The sequence below is a fragment of the Myotis yumanensis genome, unplaced genomic scaffold (genome assembly GCF_028538775.1).
Source record: "Myotis yumanensis isolate MYYU_CA2020_CCGP unplaced genomic scaffold, mMyoYum1.0.hap1 SCAF_1, whole genome shotgun sequence".
In the NCBI taxonomy this organism is placed as follows: Eukaryota; Metazoa; Chordata; class Mammalia; order Chiroptera; family Vespertilionidae; genus Myotis; species Myotis yumanensis.
In genome coordinates, this window is record NW_027223752.1 from 145,752,045 (window position 1) to 145,768,453 (window position 16,409).

General features: G+C 45.5%; 1 pseudogene; it reads left to right on the forward strand.

The window, feature by feature from the left end:
- The first annotated feature begins 241 nt into the window (after positions 1-241).
- LOC139005944 (V-type proton ATPase subunit e 1 pseudogene) lies at positions 242-486 on the forward strand (annotated as a pseudogene).
- The last annotated feature ends 15,923 nt before the right edge of the window (positions 487-16,409 follow it).

A 16,409-nucleotide genomic window follows, 5' to 3' on the forward strand; every position in this document is an offset into this window, starting at 1 on the left:
TGCCTACAAGCACAGTGGGTTGTGTTAGAGGATAGGAACCCTGCGCTTAGAGAACCCAATCTTTTATATTGGAGAGTAAGCATGCCTGCCCTTTTCACCAGAGAGGAGACATTATATCCTCTGAGGCCGTTTGCTAACAACCTTGAAAAGGCAGTCCTGAACAAGGGGCTGTCAGGAAGCCCATGTTTCTAAGACATGCAAAGGCGGCGGTGGGGCAGGGGCTGGCAGCTCCGCGGCCACCATGGCGTACAGCGGCCTCCCGGTGCCTCTGATGGTGATGAGCGTGTTCTGGACATCATCGGCCTCCTGCTGCCCTGGTTCATTTCCAAGGGTCCCAACCGGGGAGTTATCATCACCATGTTGGTGACCTGTTCAGTTTGCTGCTATCTCTTTTGGCTGATTGCAATTCTGGCCCAACTCAGCCCTCTCGTTGGACCACAGTTGAAAAACGGAACCACCCGGTATTTCAAGTATCACTGGCCTTGAAGAGGAAGACCCGTTGCCCAGCCATCGAGGTCATGACGAGAATCCCTCTAGATGTGCAGTCACCTCCACACGGGGCCGCCTCCCTTGGCTCGCCTGCTCTGGCCATCCTGCCTTACACATGCCCGGCACAGGTGACTACCTGATTCTCCAGTGCAGTGTTTCGCTCTTTAGCCTTTTTACACTTTGATGAGTTATGTGCCTCCTCAATCTAAATGCTGCCGACACCACCAAATGTAATGTGCTCCTCTGAGACAGAAGGTGCTCTGGGAAACACGGCACTCTCCTCGGGACTGTGGACCTGAAGGTGGCTCCTGCCTGCTCATGACAGGGGGCCAGTGATGTGTTCAAAAGCTGTCAGGAGACAATAAGACTCCAGCGCGGCAGCCGTAGGAGAGCATATTCGAGGGGAGATCTGTCCCGACAGGATTACACCAAGTCTATTTTCAGGATGAATTTCTTACTTCTGCCATCTTTTGGAATAAATTATTTTCCTGCTTTCTATAAAAAAAAAAGACCTGGAGAATTGCCTCCCAATACCTTATGCAATTCATACAGTACACAAGACTTTATGCAATTTCTCATCTATAAAAGAGATGATTGACACCTGGTCATGTGAACTTGCCTTCACCAGTACTTCTATAATTTTATATATACTTTACAGCATATAAAATTATATGTATACATATAATTATACAAGAAAGGTCACAGTACATCAGTTTAATGATTCATGAGGCCAATTTTTTTTTCTCTGATAGCACCAAACGAATATTTGTGAGAAGATATGGTAGTTGCCCTCAATATTATCCTAGTAATATTCTGTCTACAAGTTCGAATCCAAATTCAGATTAAGCCTCACCTTCTCCCTAAGCTTCTCCAGATGCCTTTTGCTCTTCTGATGACCTTCTGTGACACTTTTTGTCAGCCAGTTTGGCATTTTCCCATCGCTGACTGCCTGGCATTGCCATTTTCCTAAAGCACACATATAGCATGTGGGGTAAAGAGCATGGGTGTTCTTTGGCATCAGAGAAACTTGGGATGTTGAGAAAACATCTTGGTTTTCTTGCCTCTAAAATGGGGTGATAATAATAGTAGCCACCTCATAAGGTTGGTCTGAGGAATAAAAGAGATAGTGCATATAACGTGCTCAGCACAGTGCTAACCAATCATAGTAAGCAGTTGACAACCGTTAGCAATTATGCTTTGATCCCCCAATAAGACGGAGAGCTATTTCTGTTCTGGTGTATACCCTACTGGTACAGTCCCTAGCACAGAGTAGCTTGAGCAGCTTTTGCTGACTGTCTTTACGCCTGAAATTAACTGACCTTAAAAACGACAGTGAGATTGTTCTTAGTGTTTATTTTCATTTGGATACCTTTGAAAGTACTTTTGTGGTAAAGAAAATCACTCTCATCTATTGGCAGCTGCTTTGGAACATGTGCAACGGGAAGTGAAAATGCAGACCTGCCACTATCTTGAAGCTTAAGTTTGAAACCATCCCCCGTGTGCGTGTGTTCATTTTCCCACCGCCAGCACCTTGCTACCCAGAGGTGTAACCTGTGGCAGCTGCTTCCCTATGAAAGGACATAGCATCACTTCCATGGTTTGATGATTTTCGTATTGCTGCTTGGCCTAACTTGTCTGTGACTTGAATGACTCATCTTGCAATTTTACCTTTAAAAGTACTATTAGTGCGTGTAGTTAAGACTACTTAGGTTCTTGTTAACTTGCTAACAAAGGCTCAACATTGGCTAAGATCTTTCCACCAACCAAACCTGCAAAGAAGCAGGATCTTGTGTTCACAAGTCCCAGTAATCAGCAGCTACTTTAGATATATAGTTGACCCTTGAACAACACAGGGCTGAGGGGCACTGACCTCTTGTGTAGTTAGAAATCCGCGTACAACCTCTGACTCCCCCCAAACTTAATACTGATAGCCTACTGTTGACTGGGAGCTTTGCCAATACTATAAACATCAACACATATTTTGTATGTTATATGTATTCTATACTGTATTCTTACAATAATGTTAGCTAGAGAATAGAAAAATGGTAAGAAAATCATAAAGAAGAGAAAATACATTTACAGTATTTATTTAAAAATATCTGTATAAAAATGAACCCACACAGTTCAAATCCATGTTGTTCAAGGTCAACTGTATTTCATCACGAGTGTGGTCTGATCTCAGAGCAATGAGCTAAGAGCCATCGGTAACCTTTTCCAGCTCCTAGGTATCAGCCCCAAATCCTGCCCACAGTCCGACTCTGATTGTCTTGAGAAAGTCCCCATTCGTTCTACACAAAAACAGCTGGCATACAAATGGAATCAAGCACTTTTAAGTAGTCATCAATCATCCTGATGAGAACAGCTGAAGCAAACAGTGTTCCCTCTAAGTACTTACATATCTGACATACAAATCAAGTGATAGTCCAATTAGTTTATTTATAGGTTCCTTTCTTTGAAAAATCTGAGTTAGTGTCTACATTTTCTCTTGATTCCATGGTCTTTGCTTTAGGAAAACTCTGAAAAAAAGATGAATGCATTCATGTCTGTATTATCAAATCATTTATCTTGTGAAATCATTGATAGTCATTATCCTGTATGCACAGCTTTCTAGCCGTGTGATTTCATTTATTCAGCTTTCCGGAAAAACATTTTGATCTCGTTTTATTAATACAAATAAGAGAGGGGGAGAGAAAGAGAGAGAAATATGCTGACTCCTTAACCTCTTACAGAATAGAAAGCTTGACTTTCATCTTTTCTATGCAATTATTTACTCCTTTGAGAATTAGGATGAGAGGGGAAAGTTCATTATTGAGTGATATGAGATTTCCCTTATGCAGTTGTTATTTTCCTTTGCTAACAAGACAATAATAAATTAAAAAGACAGCTTAGAATGGTCAGAAATGGACTTCAGAGCCCCATTCAGAAGCGATAGTATGGAACCCATCTGGGCTAGCTTTAGGAGTAGCACCACATTTAGCAACGGGAAAGCCCTCTCCATGCCCAGAGCCATGTTCCCTAGCTGCATAAACATTATTCGCGAGTTAAAAACATTTACAGGATACCTTAATGCTTTCTCTTGCACATGCTCTTTATAAAATGAGTGCCGTGAGAATCAGGATGGCCGTGTCTAACACGGCTACACCATCACAATCAGAGACTATGCCCATGAAAGTGAAATCCCACAGAAAGGAAATGAAAAAATGAGGAAGGCCTTGGTAAATCTCTTAATACTGACTGTCTGATTCCTTTTAGCCTTAGTTTTAGGGCTACCTAAAACCGTGTTATTGGCACGGTTTAGAAGGCCTGGGCTAGGCAGGGGGAGGGGGGTGGCATCAGGCTGGGAACCTGGCCCAGAGCCTTAATGTAAATCATTCCAGGACAGGAGCCAGGTCTGCGTTCAGCCTGGCGCCCCTGGCCAAGCTTCAGAGCCCTTGCTGTCAGAGGTCTGGGAGGGGACGCCCGAGAGTGGCTCCCCCAAGGACACATTCTGTTATCATTTTTCATGTACAGTTGTCATCTCTGTCAAAGATACTATGTAGAAAGAATGCAAAACCCCACAGAGTACAGCGATGAATTAGAAATTTCCAGAGAGAAGGCCAGAATGGATCCGAAGTGTTCCCTCAGCTCAGGTTTCCATGTCCAAGGTTAAGGCCACATATTAAGGCATTAATCCATATAGAGGCTTGCAAGTTATTGTTCTTTAAAGTTTAAAAAAAATTTGGAACCAAATATTTTTTAGTGAGTATATTCATTTCTATAACAAGACAATTATATTAAATACTAGAGGCCTGGTGCACAGGTTTGTGCACCAATGGGGTCCCTCTGCCTGGCCTGTGGGGATCGGGCAGAAACTAGCTCTCCGAAATCCCCCTAGGGGTCCTAGATTGTGAGAGGGCGGTTCTCAGGTGATGCACCTCAGAATCAGGCTCCCTCCTCTCTTCTCCCAATATTATGTCATTTTCTCTCTGTATCTGTCTCTCTTCTTTCATCTCACTTCACCCTAAGTTTGGCAGTAACTGTTGACTTGTGGGCATTTAGCTGCAAAATGCAATTATTTAGCAAACAGGAATTACGTAGCCTGGAATCTAGTTGGCCTAGGGCAGGACCCTGCTCAATGTCAGGCTCCAGCCCAGGCCCTTCCGTCCAGGCAGAGTCCTGTGGTGGCAGGAGCCTCCTTCTTTCCACCTGAGCTGCTCCTTTGCCTCCTTCCCTCCCCGGAGGTTGCCCACTGGTGCTACTGTCTGCAGGGAAGGAGGGAAGCCACTGCTGGTTTCCCAGCCAAGAGCGGTAGCGGGAAAATTCGCTGCCTCCACTGGAAATTGATATTAAGCGGATGGGCCAGCACGGGCGCCAGATGTCGGGGCCGCAGCCAGTAGGTCCTGTACATTTCATCATGTAGCTAATCAAGTTGAAAAGTTTCTGTAAGGGCCAGACCCATGACCTCTGCAATGGGCTAGAGGCCTGGTGGAGAGCCAGACCTGAAGTAGGGAGCCAATGGGCACAGATTCATGCACCAGTGGGGTCCCTTCGCTTGGCCTGTGGGGATCAGGCCGAAACTGGCTCTCCGACATCCCCCGAGGAGTCCCGGAATGCGAGAGGGCGGTTCTCGGATGATGCACCCCAGAATCGGGCTCCCTCCTCTCTGGTTCTTGGTGCATCACCCGAGAAATGCAGCTGCCAAGTCACTGCAGCTCGGTAGCTCCTGAGTTGAGCGTCTGCCCCCTGGTGGTCAGTGTGAGTGATAGCTACCGGTTGGATGGTCTGCAGTTGGATGGTAGCTTAGGCTTTTATATATATAGATATTGTCTCAGAAATTTGAGACCTGTGTTGTACTGAATAGCTTGATTGTAAGATGCGAGTAGCTTAAACATTTCATCGTTTGCTAATGACAGGGTTTAGAACACGCTACTTCAAATACGGCTACTTGCCATATTGACTATGTTTAGCTGAAGGAATTTGAGGAATGGCATATGCAGAAAGGTCTCCCTTACCTTCCCCATCTCCCCTGAAGCAGATCCTGGGGTTCTCACATGAGAGGTGCCCTCCCTACACCCAGAAAAAAGGACCATCCTTATCTCTGAAGACAGAGGCACCAGGAGAGGAATTCGAATGAACAGGCCTTGCTAGATCTCCCCAGCTCACTACCACGAGCTCATGGCCTTTTGTCCATCATGATCTTCTACAGCTTTCCACACTTCATCGAGCCTCGTATAAAAACCCTCAGCTTTCACCTTTCTTGGGGTCTGCATTTCCTTACGATGACTTCTGAGTCATGTAAAACTTATATTAAACAAATCTGTATGCTTTTCTTTTGCTAATCTGAATGTTGTCAGTCCAATTTACAGGGCCCCAGCCAGAGAACGTAGGAGGGATAGTACGAAATATTTCTTTCTCTCTTTCACTGAAGTGGGGCAGACTTGAGTTGTTTGGCCCACCTTCATGTCTTTATAGACTCATGCCATGGGGATATTTAATCACTGCAATCCTTGGGTCTTGAGAATATTTAGATGATGGGCTCCCACTGGGCAGCAGTACCTGTTGGCATGCTATTTCTGTTCTTGGACCGTGAGTATGTGTTGCCACAAGGAGAGATATTAGTGCCCTCCCTTTTCAAGCAACAGAAACACGCAGTCCCCAGGCTCCTAATTACAGATGTGAATTGTTAGCACATTATAATTAGCATAATGCCTGGAAAGGTATTTCACTATAATTATTGTTTAAAACCTCTATGCACAGATGTAGGCAAATTTGAAATAAGCACCTGCAAATAGATAACTTGGGTCATGGTTTTCAGGTGAAGGCGTGCTCATACCCTGGCTCTGCTCCTCACTGAGTGAGTGGTCTCAGGAGAGTGACTCTCTGGCCCTCCGTTTCTTTGCCCAGAAAATGGCAATGAGAATAGCTCCCTTCTCCTAGGATTGTAAGATTTAAACGGATGGAGAAAGTAGTCAAAATATTGCCTGGCACAGAGAAAGCACCCAATGAATGTGAGCTCTCCTCACCTCATTCATGCCACACCTGTGTCCTGGGACCCAGATTTTAGACAAAATCAGCAGAAGGAGGAATCTGCGGACAGATACCATGCACAGCCCCTTCCACAAATGAGGGTGGAGCTGGAAGGAACAGAACCAGAAATCTCTCTCTCTCTCTCTCTCTCTCTCTCTCTCTCTCTCTCTCTCTCTCCTCTCTCTCTCTGTGTGTGGTGAGTCAGGGTGAGGACAGGTATGTTCTCCCACCTTTGCATGTGAAAACAAGACCAGGAAAATCTACCCAAATAGTTTCTGACGGGCCCGAGGAGTATGACAAAAGGCTTTGTGGTTTTATTTTCTTAAAAGAAAAACCACTTTGAATCACTCAGCTTCAGCAGCTGGGACTTTCAGTTGTGAAACACACAGCTACTCGGGCTTCCTTTTCTCCCCCACAGAGCCAGGCCTCTGGACTGAGCCCTGGAAGCTGGAGGGCGAGGGAAGGGCCTGGAGAGTTCTTAATACTGACCATCTGATCCCTCATCTCTGGGGCTCCTGGTGGCTTTCCAGGAACTCAGCACTCAAAGTGGGGAGGAGCCTCACTTCTGCACTGAGACCCCAGTGTGCCAGGTCACCAGGAGCACCCCAGGCAAAGCTGGTGTCCCAGCCCACTTCGGCCTGTCTTTCAGCCCCTCCCCTCGCCCCACTCACCGACAGATCCTCATAGCCTGATCTCTGGGGGCCAATTCCAAAGCCTCTTTTCTAGACTGATGTTCTTCTCAGCTGGAGGCTAAAAACACCTACGTAAAGATTCTGCATTTTAAAAGCACGAAAAACTTGAAGCTGGATAAACGACTCTTTAATTGTGGAATATCAAGAGCCAGCAAACATAGGCAAAATGCATTCTTCCCTTTTAAGAGATATGCGCTCATTAGAGACAATATGGGAAATATAGCAAAGAAGAAAGAAGTTTTCTATCAGCCACAGAGTATTCATGTTTTGATATATTTCTTTCCAGTCTATTAACTTGGAATTTTTAAAAACATAATCACCTACTGCATAAACAGATTTTTGTTGCTATTCCCAACATAGAGCACATTTATTTAGGAAGGATACTGGGGAGAAGGGCTGGGGAGAGAAGGTGCCTCCCTGTCTTCCAGGAGTCCTGCTGAGGCTCCTGCCCTGAGACAGGCCTGGCCCTCCCCTTGCTCATGGGAAGGCCCAGCAGGAAGAAGCAAACGACAAGAGCTTGGACACCTTGCATTTCTTATATTCTTTTTCTGTCTTGAGTCACTGGCTCTTTCTCAAAAGCCTTGGCTTTGTGGAATAGCAGCCACAATCCGTGACAAGCTGGGTGATAAATAGGATATTGATGGGCAATTACTTGACACCAAATAGCTCCATAAATCAATGTGCTAGAAGCTGGTGCCACAGTCAAGGGCAGCGCTAATGGAACGCGGGCCCGACGTCCTGTCCTCCGAGGTGGGGATGGGGAGCAGAGGTGGCCTTCTGAGCACCTCGCAGAGGATGGGAGATTTCCTTCTTGGGGAGCAGACACCCCGCCCTGGTCATATGGCAGCTGGAGCACCCCAGCAGAAGTCAGGCTGCTTGCCAGTGTCAGGGTTTGGGGAGCCTTGGGTGGGGTTTCAGCCCAAATGGGGCTGTGTTCTGCCTCAGTGCCTTCCTGTGGTTCCCAGCTCCATGATACCCCCTAACCTCCTTCAGGATGGGGAGCTTTTGAACTAACTGGATTCTACAAGTAACAGTCTCATTGTAGACGGTTTTAAACATGTGGACAAATATGTAAAGAAGCAGATGTCACACACAGCCCCATGACAGAGATAACTAGCACTGTAACCATTTTGTCCCCTTATAGACTAAAAGCTAAGGTACCCGTAATCCTGGATGCTAAGAAGTTTCCTGTTTTCATCCTCTGCCCCCATCACCACCCATTCAAGGACAAGCTCCTCTCTCCTCCCCTCACCACGGGGCCAATTCAGCTCCAAAGGCAGGGAGCTCACATTTCAGGAAATGGGTGTCTGGCCAAAAATGACCCCAGAAGCTTCCAACTGCCTTGGTGCCCAAAATGCTCAATTCTCCCTGCTCAGTTTATTCAGGTGCTATAAGATGTGTCATCCCAGGGGGAAATGGGCGACATCTGGAATACTATATATGTCATCCCAGCCACGAAATACCAACAGACTGAAATCCCAGGAAACCCAGTCTTAAAAATGCACATTTTACTAGTAGGTGCTCCAAGCAGCACTGTTTACAAGAGAGAAGGAAGCCGCCCTTCTGAGTACCACCAGAGAAAAGCCTGCCCAGGCCTCATTCCAGCGAGCCTCCTTCCTGGGAGGGAGAAAAGACTGAACAAAGGCCCTCGGGAGTCATACTTAGAAATAATAAATGAACTGAGATGGTGTGACTTAATACAGTGCTCTGCTAGTTATTCTGCAAATGATTACTGAAGCTTTTTAAACAATTCCTTTACGACGGTATTTTAAGTACATAAAAAGCCGGAATCGCTCACAATGGACACTCCTCGAGCCGCTCTCATCTACCTGCCAGTGCATGCCGATCGCACAGGGCACAGATTGGCTGCCTTGCTGTGGGGATGGATCTCATTTCTCACAAGGCTCCTTATCAATTACTGCCTAGATGGAATTTAGCCTCTGTGCGCAGTCACACAAGCATGTCTCCAGAAAAACACACCTTCCTGAGCCCTCTAACAAAATCAACGCTTCAGCAGGGGAGTGGAGCTCGCCTGTGTGTGTGTGTGTGTGTGTGTGTGTGTGTGTGTGTGCGCGCGCGCCCCCCCACTGAAACGCACATTTGCTTCCTAATTACCCAGAAACTTCTCCCAGCCCAGGAAATGTGACAGAAACACAAGGCACGAATCCTGGGAGCCTGGTGCTTTGCTGCCCAAGTGGAAGAATGGGAACTGAGATGGTTTTGCAGTGGTTCTCAACCTTCCTAATGCCGCGACCCTTTAATAGAGTTCCTCATGTTGTGGTGACCCCCAATTTCATTGTTACAAATTGAACATAATTAAAGCATAGTGATTAATCACAAAAACAATATGTAATTATATATGTGTTTTCCAATGGTCTTAGGCGACCCCTGTGAAAGGGTCGTTCGACCCCCAAAGGGGTCGCGACCCACAGGTTGAGAACCGCTGCTCTACATCCTCCTCCCCAACTCCATCGTTCCTTTGGAAAACAATTATCAAGAACTAATTATCCTGCCAAAACCGGTTTGGCTCAGTGGATAGAGCGTCGGCCTGCAGACTGAGGGGTTCCAGGTTTGATTCAGGTCAAGGGCATGTACCTGGGTTGCGGGCACATCCCCAGTGGGAGATGTGCAGGAGGCAGCTGATCGATGTTTCTAACTCTCTATCTCTCTCACTTCCTTTCTGTAAAAAATCAGTAAAATACATTTTTTAAAAAAAAAGAATCCTTGATTTGTAAAATAATTTTTAAAAAAAGAACTAATTATCCAATAATTACTTAAAATTCACCCACAAATTTATTACATCATCTTAGAAAATAGATGAGTTCCCCTCACTAACAAGAATTCTTTCCTTGACCAAGCGTTAGACAGTCCTCTTTTCAGCCAGGACTCATCCTTGGGCCTCGCCCAGTTGTAGGAAGTCAGTTCACTGAGACCCCTTCCACCATTATCTGATCCCCCCAAATCAGATCAAATTCCTATCCCTGTCCCTGTTCACTCTGGCCTCCTTCAGCAAGAATCCTGTTAAATGGGTTTAGCAAGAATCCCCCTACCCTGGATGTCTCCTCTCAGTGATTTTTCCATCCAGTGACCCCGCATTCTGCTCCTCTGCTACAAATCCCCAGCTGCCTTTTCTGTAGTTGGAGTTACGCCTAATCTCTCTTCCCTATTGCAAGAGTCCTGAATGAAGTCTTCCTTCCCATTTTTACAAATGTCAGAATAATTTTCTCCTAGCACCTCCCAAGTAAGGTCCTACTTAAAGCTTATTTAGAGCCTACCTGTATGAATTATCCATTGGCATTTTGTTTTTACTTTTTCAGAAAAAAAAACAAACATCAACTTATTACACATATAAGATCATTAGAGATGGAAATAACAAGTCATAGTATGTTTAAAGCAACCAAATGATCCCAGAGCAAATGAGTGTTTCAAATCTACAGTTAATAAAACAAAAATTGATGCCCAATTAGATTGAATAGTATCATAATAGTACAGTTTTAGAGGTTAAAGACTTCCTAGAGACATCTTGTGTAAACTTCTTAATTTTACGGCAGGGAACAATTGAGGCCCAGGGAAACAGAGTGAGTGATATGCCCAAAGTTTCTGGCAATGCTGATTCTGGGTACAGGTCTCTGAACTCTCAGGGAAGTAGCCTTTTCACTCCTTAGGGAGGCGTGAAACCCGACCCACTAGTTCCTCAAAAGCAAAGAAAGTATCTTCTATTTTATGTCCTCCACCAGAGCTTGTGCCTCCCACCCGACCCCTCCCCCAGAACCAGCTCAGTCAGGTGCTATGAAAGTGTCTAATTCATCCTGGGTGAGCAGGTGAGTGCTGGGACCAAGTGGAAGGGGAAGGCTCTCATCTGAGCACTGCAGGGGCCTTGCTGCCTCACTTATGAAATGGAAGGGCTGGGTCAGAGAGCACACACTCCAGCAAGCGCTTTCTGGTTTACTAAGCACGGTCCCATCGGGTTCCACGGGATGGTTACGAAGACCCAGGAGACAGAGCAGGTACCTCTCATCTCTACCCACAGCTAAGAGAAGCGAGGCTCAGAGAGGTTGTCACCTGCCCCGTTTTCACATCATTACTGGGTGCCAGGAGCATGGCAGGAATCTAGAGGCAGCCCCTGACTCCAGGCCTTTTGCTCTTTCCTCACTCCCAAGCTGCTGCCACTCCAGGTGATTCCGAAGGTCTTCTACAGAGAGAGATAGAAGATAGAGAAGGATGAGGAACAGGGGAAGGAGGAGGAGACAAAAAAAAAAAAAAAGGAATTCAAATCTATGGCTTTGTGTGTGTACACACCTTTCTACCTCTTCTTACCAAGATGATTCATGATACCCTCTCGCTTATTTCATCACTGGCACAGTTGGAAAAAATAATTTATAGTAATTATAGTTAGGCTCACAGTACTGTGTGCACATGTAGATCCCGGAAGAGTTTAGATAATCCTGAAACCTCTGGCCTTGAGGTTATCCCTTCGCCTGGGCAGAATCGCCTGGGGAGTGTCCTGTCCTGGGGGCTCGCTCCTCCTCCTTTGTATCCTCATGGGAATTGTCCTGCAGTCCCGCCTAATCAGAAACTGGCTGATGTGAGGGAACTCTCTTAACTCAGAGAGAGAGCAATTTCTCTGCCTGGGGTGAGTGTGTACAACATGAACCATTTAGCATAGAGCAGCTCTTAAATCACTTATATTTTCCCTCCTAATGTTGCCATTGCAAATTAGCTATTTTGCATTTGTGAATAGGGGCTAGAACAGATGGGGGTTCGTAGTTCAGGGAGATAAATCTGCAGGCATGCCGTGGCTGCTCCCTCTCCCTGCTGTAAGCCTAGGCCTCCTCCAACCCCATTAACTTCTTTCCCATTTGGGGAGACTCCTGCTTCCCAATCAGAACTCCTTCCGATTACTGAGGGGAAACCTCACAAGTAGAAACTACTTTTCTCGCAACTCCCTTCAGCCCTCAACTTTATTTGGAACAAATCGCAAGAACTCTGTCCATCACACTTATGCCCTGGACACGTGTGGGAAAGCCACAGGCATTTTCAGCAAGAAGCACTGCACAGAAAAGCAAGGGTTGCTCATCATCCACATTTCATTTTGCCTGGTAAACAAACTCCAAGTAAATATGGCAAATGGGTCCTGAGTACCGAGCAGGGTGCCTACCTTAATAAACGCTCGGGAAAGAATGCTTGGCTGGGAAGAGGACATGCAGAGAAGCTGCAAGGTAATTTTGTTTGAGGAGGCTCTTCCTGGAGAATCCAGTCAGCCCACGATTCTTCCATCTCTGGGCTTCGAGAGCTACCCCCAGAACGGGGAGCCAGGCAGAGCCACACTGACCCAGGAAGCTCCCTCTCCCACTGCCCCCAGCTGGGCTGGACAACGGGGCATCTCTTTGCTTTCCCAGGGTATCTCCTCTTCTCTGAAAGCATGTCCAGCTGCAACCAAGAAATTGGAAGGCCTCAGAAAATGAAAGGTAAACTTTCCGAAGGCTCAGCTCCTTTCCCAACCCTGCAGGAAGCGGTTTTCGCTTGGGGTATTGGATAGCAGTTTAGGCCCAGTTAACACGTCTCTCCCACCACAAATCACCCTGTTGCATTCTCAGATGACGTTGGCCAAATAAACTCTTAGATTGTAGGCGCTGCCTTTTGTTGAAATGTAAAACGAGGATGAGGAAACCAGATATGGGACTTCGGCCTGAGAATCAGGAACTGATCCGAAATCCACTTGGAGCCCTGCTTCTGTTCTCTCTGCCATGAAAATACAATTTTGGTTACATAGCATATGGGTAATACCACATGGCCCTCCCTTACAGTCCTTCCTGTACAACTGAAACCAGCCTGCGTAGAGCTGCTGACAGCCAACAGCTGAAGAAAGACGCTCTCACTGTTAGTGGTGAGCAGATGTGTGCTGAAGTCTTAGATGGGTTATGGAATGTTAGTCTCTCTTTGCAAACCAGAACCGGATATTTGTTACCACTTGGAGAAAACGGAGAAACAATGTTACACAAAAGGCGGTTCTAAGAAAGAACAAACCAGACCCAGGAGCTGGTTTAAACTTCTCAAGAGCATGCACCATGATATCCAGAGTAGGTAGCAAGGACAAAACTTGCATGTGCCACTTGTCATTTGATATTTCTTTTGGAATGACACAGCTTCTTTCTGGTAATGTTGGATGTGGCAGATTTCTTCCTCAAATTGCCTCTCACCCCACATCTCCCCAAGATGGCATCTGGGTGGTCACTGATCTGCAGAGACCCATGGCCCTGTGAGAAGACCACTGATGGAGAACCTCGGGTATCTGGCCTTTTTTTTTTTTTTTTTTTAAGGAGAGAGGAAATATTATGCTGGCACCATAGCCCCAGCCATTTGTCTCTGTCCACAAATTCCATGTGTTCTCTGTTCTAACCCCAGTTAGTCAGTCCACTGACCCCTGTATCAGAAACTCTTTGTATGGAAACACAACTACAAATGATAATACTCAGAATAGGCATCATGGTCTTCTGGGAGAGAACACTGTATCAGGCAGGGTGTTATCTCTGTTTCCAGAATTTCCTGGTTATTTAAGATTGAACATACTGACTTCCAGTGAAGATGGAAGCAAAGGTAAATGCAATACTCACCTCCTGCCACTATCACATCAAAATTATAACTAAACCAAGAACAACCATGATTTGGAACCATCTGAAATCTGTCTGAATGGAAGTCCTACGACTAGGGAATTAAGAAGAAGCCACACCAAGACTGGTAGGAAAGGCAGAGACATGGCACAGGTTGGTCCCACACCCCTGTGTGACATAAAAATTGGGACGCATACCTCGGCTGCAGAGGTCCTCCTTGAATAATGAGGGGTTCCAGCCCATCACCAGGCCCCCCAACATAGAGTTTCAATGCCAGGAAGAGAAGACCCCATAAATTATGGCTGTGAAAACCAGCAGGAATTGAGGCTGAATGAAACAAAGGGCTGCTGGAGTCCCAGGAAGTTCCTCTTAAAAGGCCTGTACATGGATTTATGCAGACTCACTCACTCTGAGCTCCAGTCATAGGGTAGCAGCTCAAAAGGCAACAAAGACATATGGAAGGAACTGAATTGTCCAGCATCAGGACAAGAGCTGTGGGGGAAGCTTTCTCCCAGACAGAAGTGCTGGAAGAGGCCATTATTCCTTTCATATGTCCTCCCCAACACAGAGCCAGAAGGCAGGCACCATATCTGAATCTTGATCAACCTGGCTCATACTGTTCACACACCCTGGTGATTCCCTGAGACCTTGCCCCACCCAACTTGCAGGCCTACACAAAGCTGTGGCTTTTCTATATGAATTGCCTATCTAGGCTCATGTTTCATATTTTTCTAAAATCTCTCAAACAAGCAGCATCTGGCTTCAGCCTGCCCTGTATGTCTGACTAAGTGGCCTCAGACCTGGCACTAGCAGCAGCCAGCCTTGGTTCGTAACTTGGCCTCATCAGGGCACCTCCAAGACTAGCAAAAGTTGCAGACATCTCCAGATCACTTTGTAGCTCATGCCAGGTAACCCCAGGCAGAAGATAGGTGGCAGCTGACCTTGGACTGCACCTCCTGTGAGGCCTCAGAGCCAGCACACCCGGTGGACAGCTTCAGACCATGTTGGTGCACCACCCAACCACCTCCACAAGTGACACACTCAAGGGGCCTCACTGGAGGTCCCTTGACCCAACGGACACCATAGGCCAGCCAAAGTAAGGCCTGCTCTGTGGGGTAGGTCCCTGCACAGATGATCCTCCACTGTGCTCAAAGGTCAGTGGTCAGTAGTTGCAGCCAGTCTTTGCAGCTGATTGGCCTTGGGGGTAAATACCATTGATGTGCCAACAGCAATCAAGGCTCAAGTATAAGAAGAGAGTTTACACAGCCCACATGGGAGGCTCACCTTGATTGCCCAGCTTGGGTAATTGTGGAGGCTGTGCCATTGGACCCTACACCTAATACATTAGGCCACTCTACCAAGACAGGAAGGTGTAGCAGCTGAACCTAATACATAGAAACAAACACAGGGAGACTGCCAGAAACATGTCCCAGATGAAAGAATAGAGCAAAACTCCAGAAAAAAAACTAAACAAGTGGAAACAAGCAGTCTACTAGATGCAGAGTTCAAAACACTGGTTTTAAGGATGCTCAGTTAACTTAGTGAGAACTTTGACAACATAAAAAAGACCCAGTCAGAAATGAAGGCTATACTAACTGAAATGAAGAATAATTTACAGGGGGTCAACAGTAGAGTAGATGAAGCCAAGAATCAAATCAATGATTTGCAATATAAGGAAGCAAAAACCATCCAATCAGAAGAACAACAACAAAAGAATCCAAAAGAATGAAGATAGTGTAAGGAGCCTCTGGGACAACTTCAAGTGTACCAACATTCACATTATGGGGGTACCAGAGGAGAAGAGAGAGCGCAAAAAATTGAAAACCTATTTGACACAATGACAGAAAACTTCCCCTACTTAGTGAAGAAAGTCGACATATAAGTCCAGGAAGTACAGAGAGCCCAAAACAAGAGGAACCTAAAGAAGCCAGCACCAGGACACATCATAATTAGAATGCAAAAGGTTAAAGACAAAGAGAGAATCTTAAAAGTAGCTAGAGAAAAGCAGTTAGTTACCTATAAGGGAGATCCCAAAAGACTGTTAGCTGATTTCTCAACAGAAACTTTGCAGGACAGAAGGAATTGGCAAGAAATATTCTAAGTGATGAAAAGCAAGGACCAATAACCAAGATTACTCTACCCAGCAAAGCTACAATTTAGAATCAAAAGAAATATAAAGAGCTTCCCAGATAAGAAAAGATTAAAGGAGTTCATTATCACCAAACCAGTATTATATGAAATGTTTAAGTTTTTGAAAATGTTTTTTCTTCTTTAAGAAGTAGAAAAAGTCAAACATATGAACAATAAAATGGCAATAAATACATATCTATTAACAATTGAACCTAAAAAACAAAATAAATGAACAAGCAGAACAGAAATAGATTCATAGTTAGGGAAAATGTTGATGGTTTCCAGAAGGGAGAGGGGTTGGGTGGATAGGTGAAAAAGGTGAAGGGTTAAAGAAGTACAAATTGGTTGTTACAGAATAGTCATGGGGATGTAAAGTACAATGCAGAAAATATAGTCAATAATATTCTAATAATTATGTGAGGTGTCAGATGGGTATGAGATTTCTCAGTATGATCACTTACTAAGTTATGCAATGTCTAAC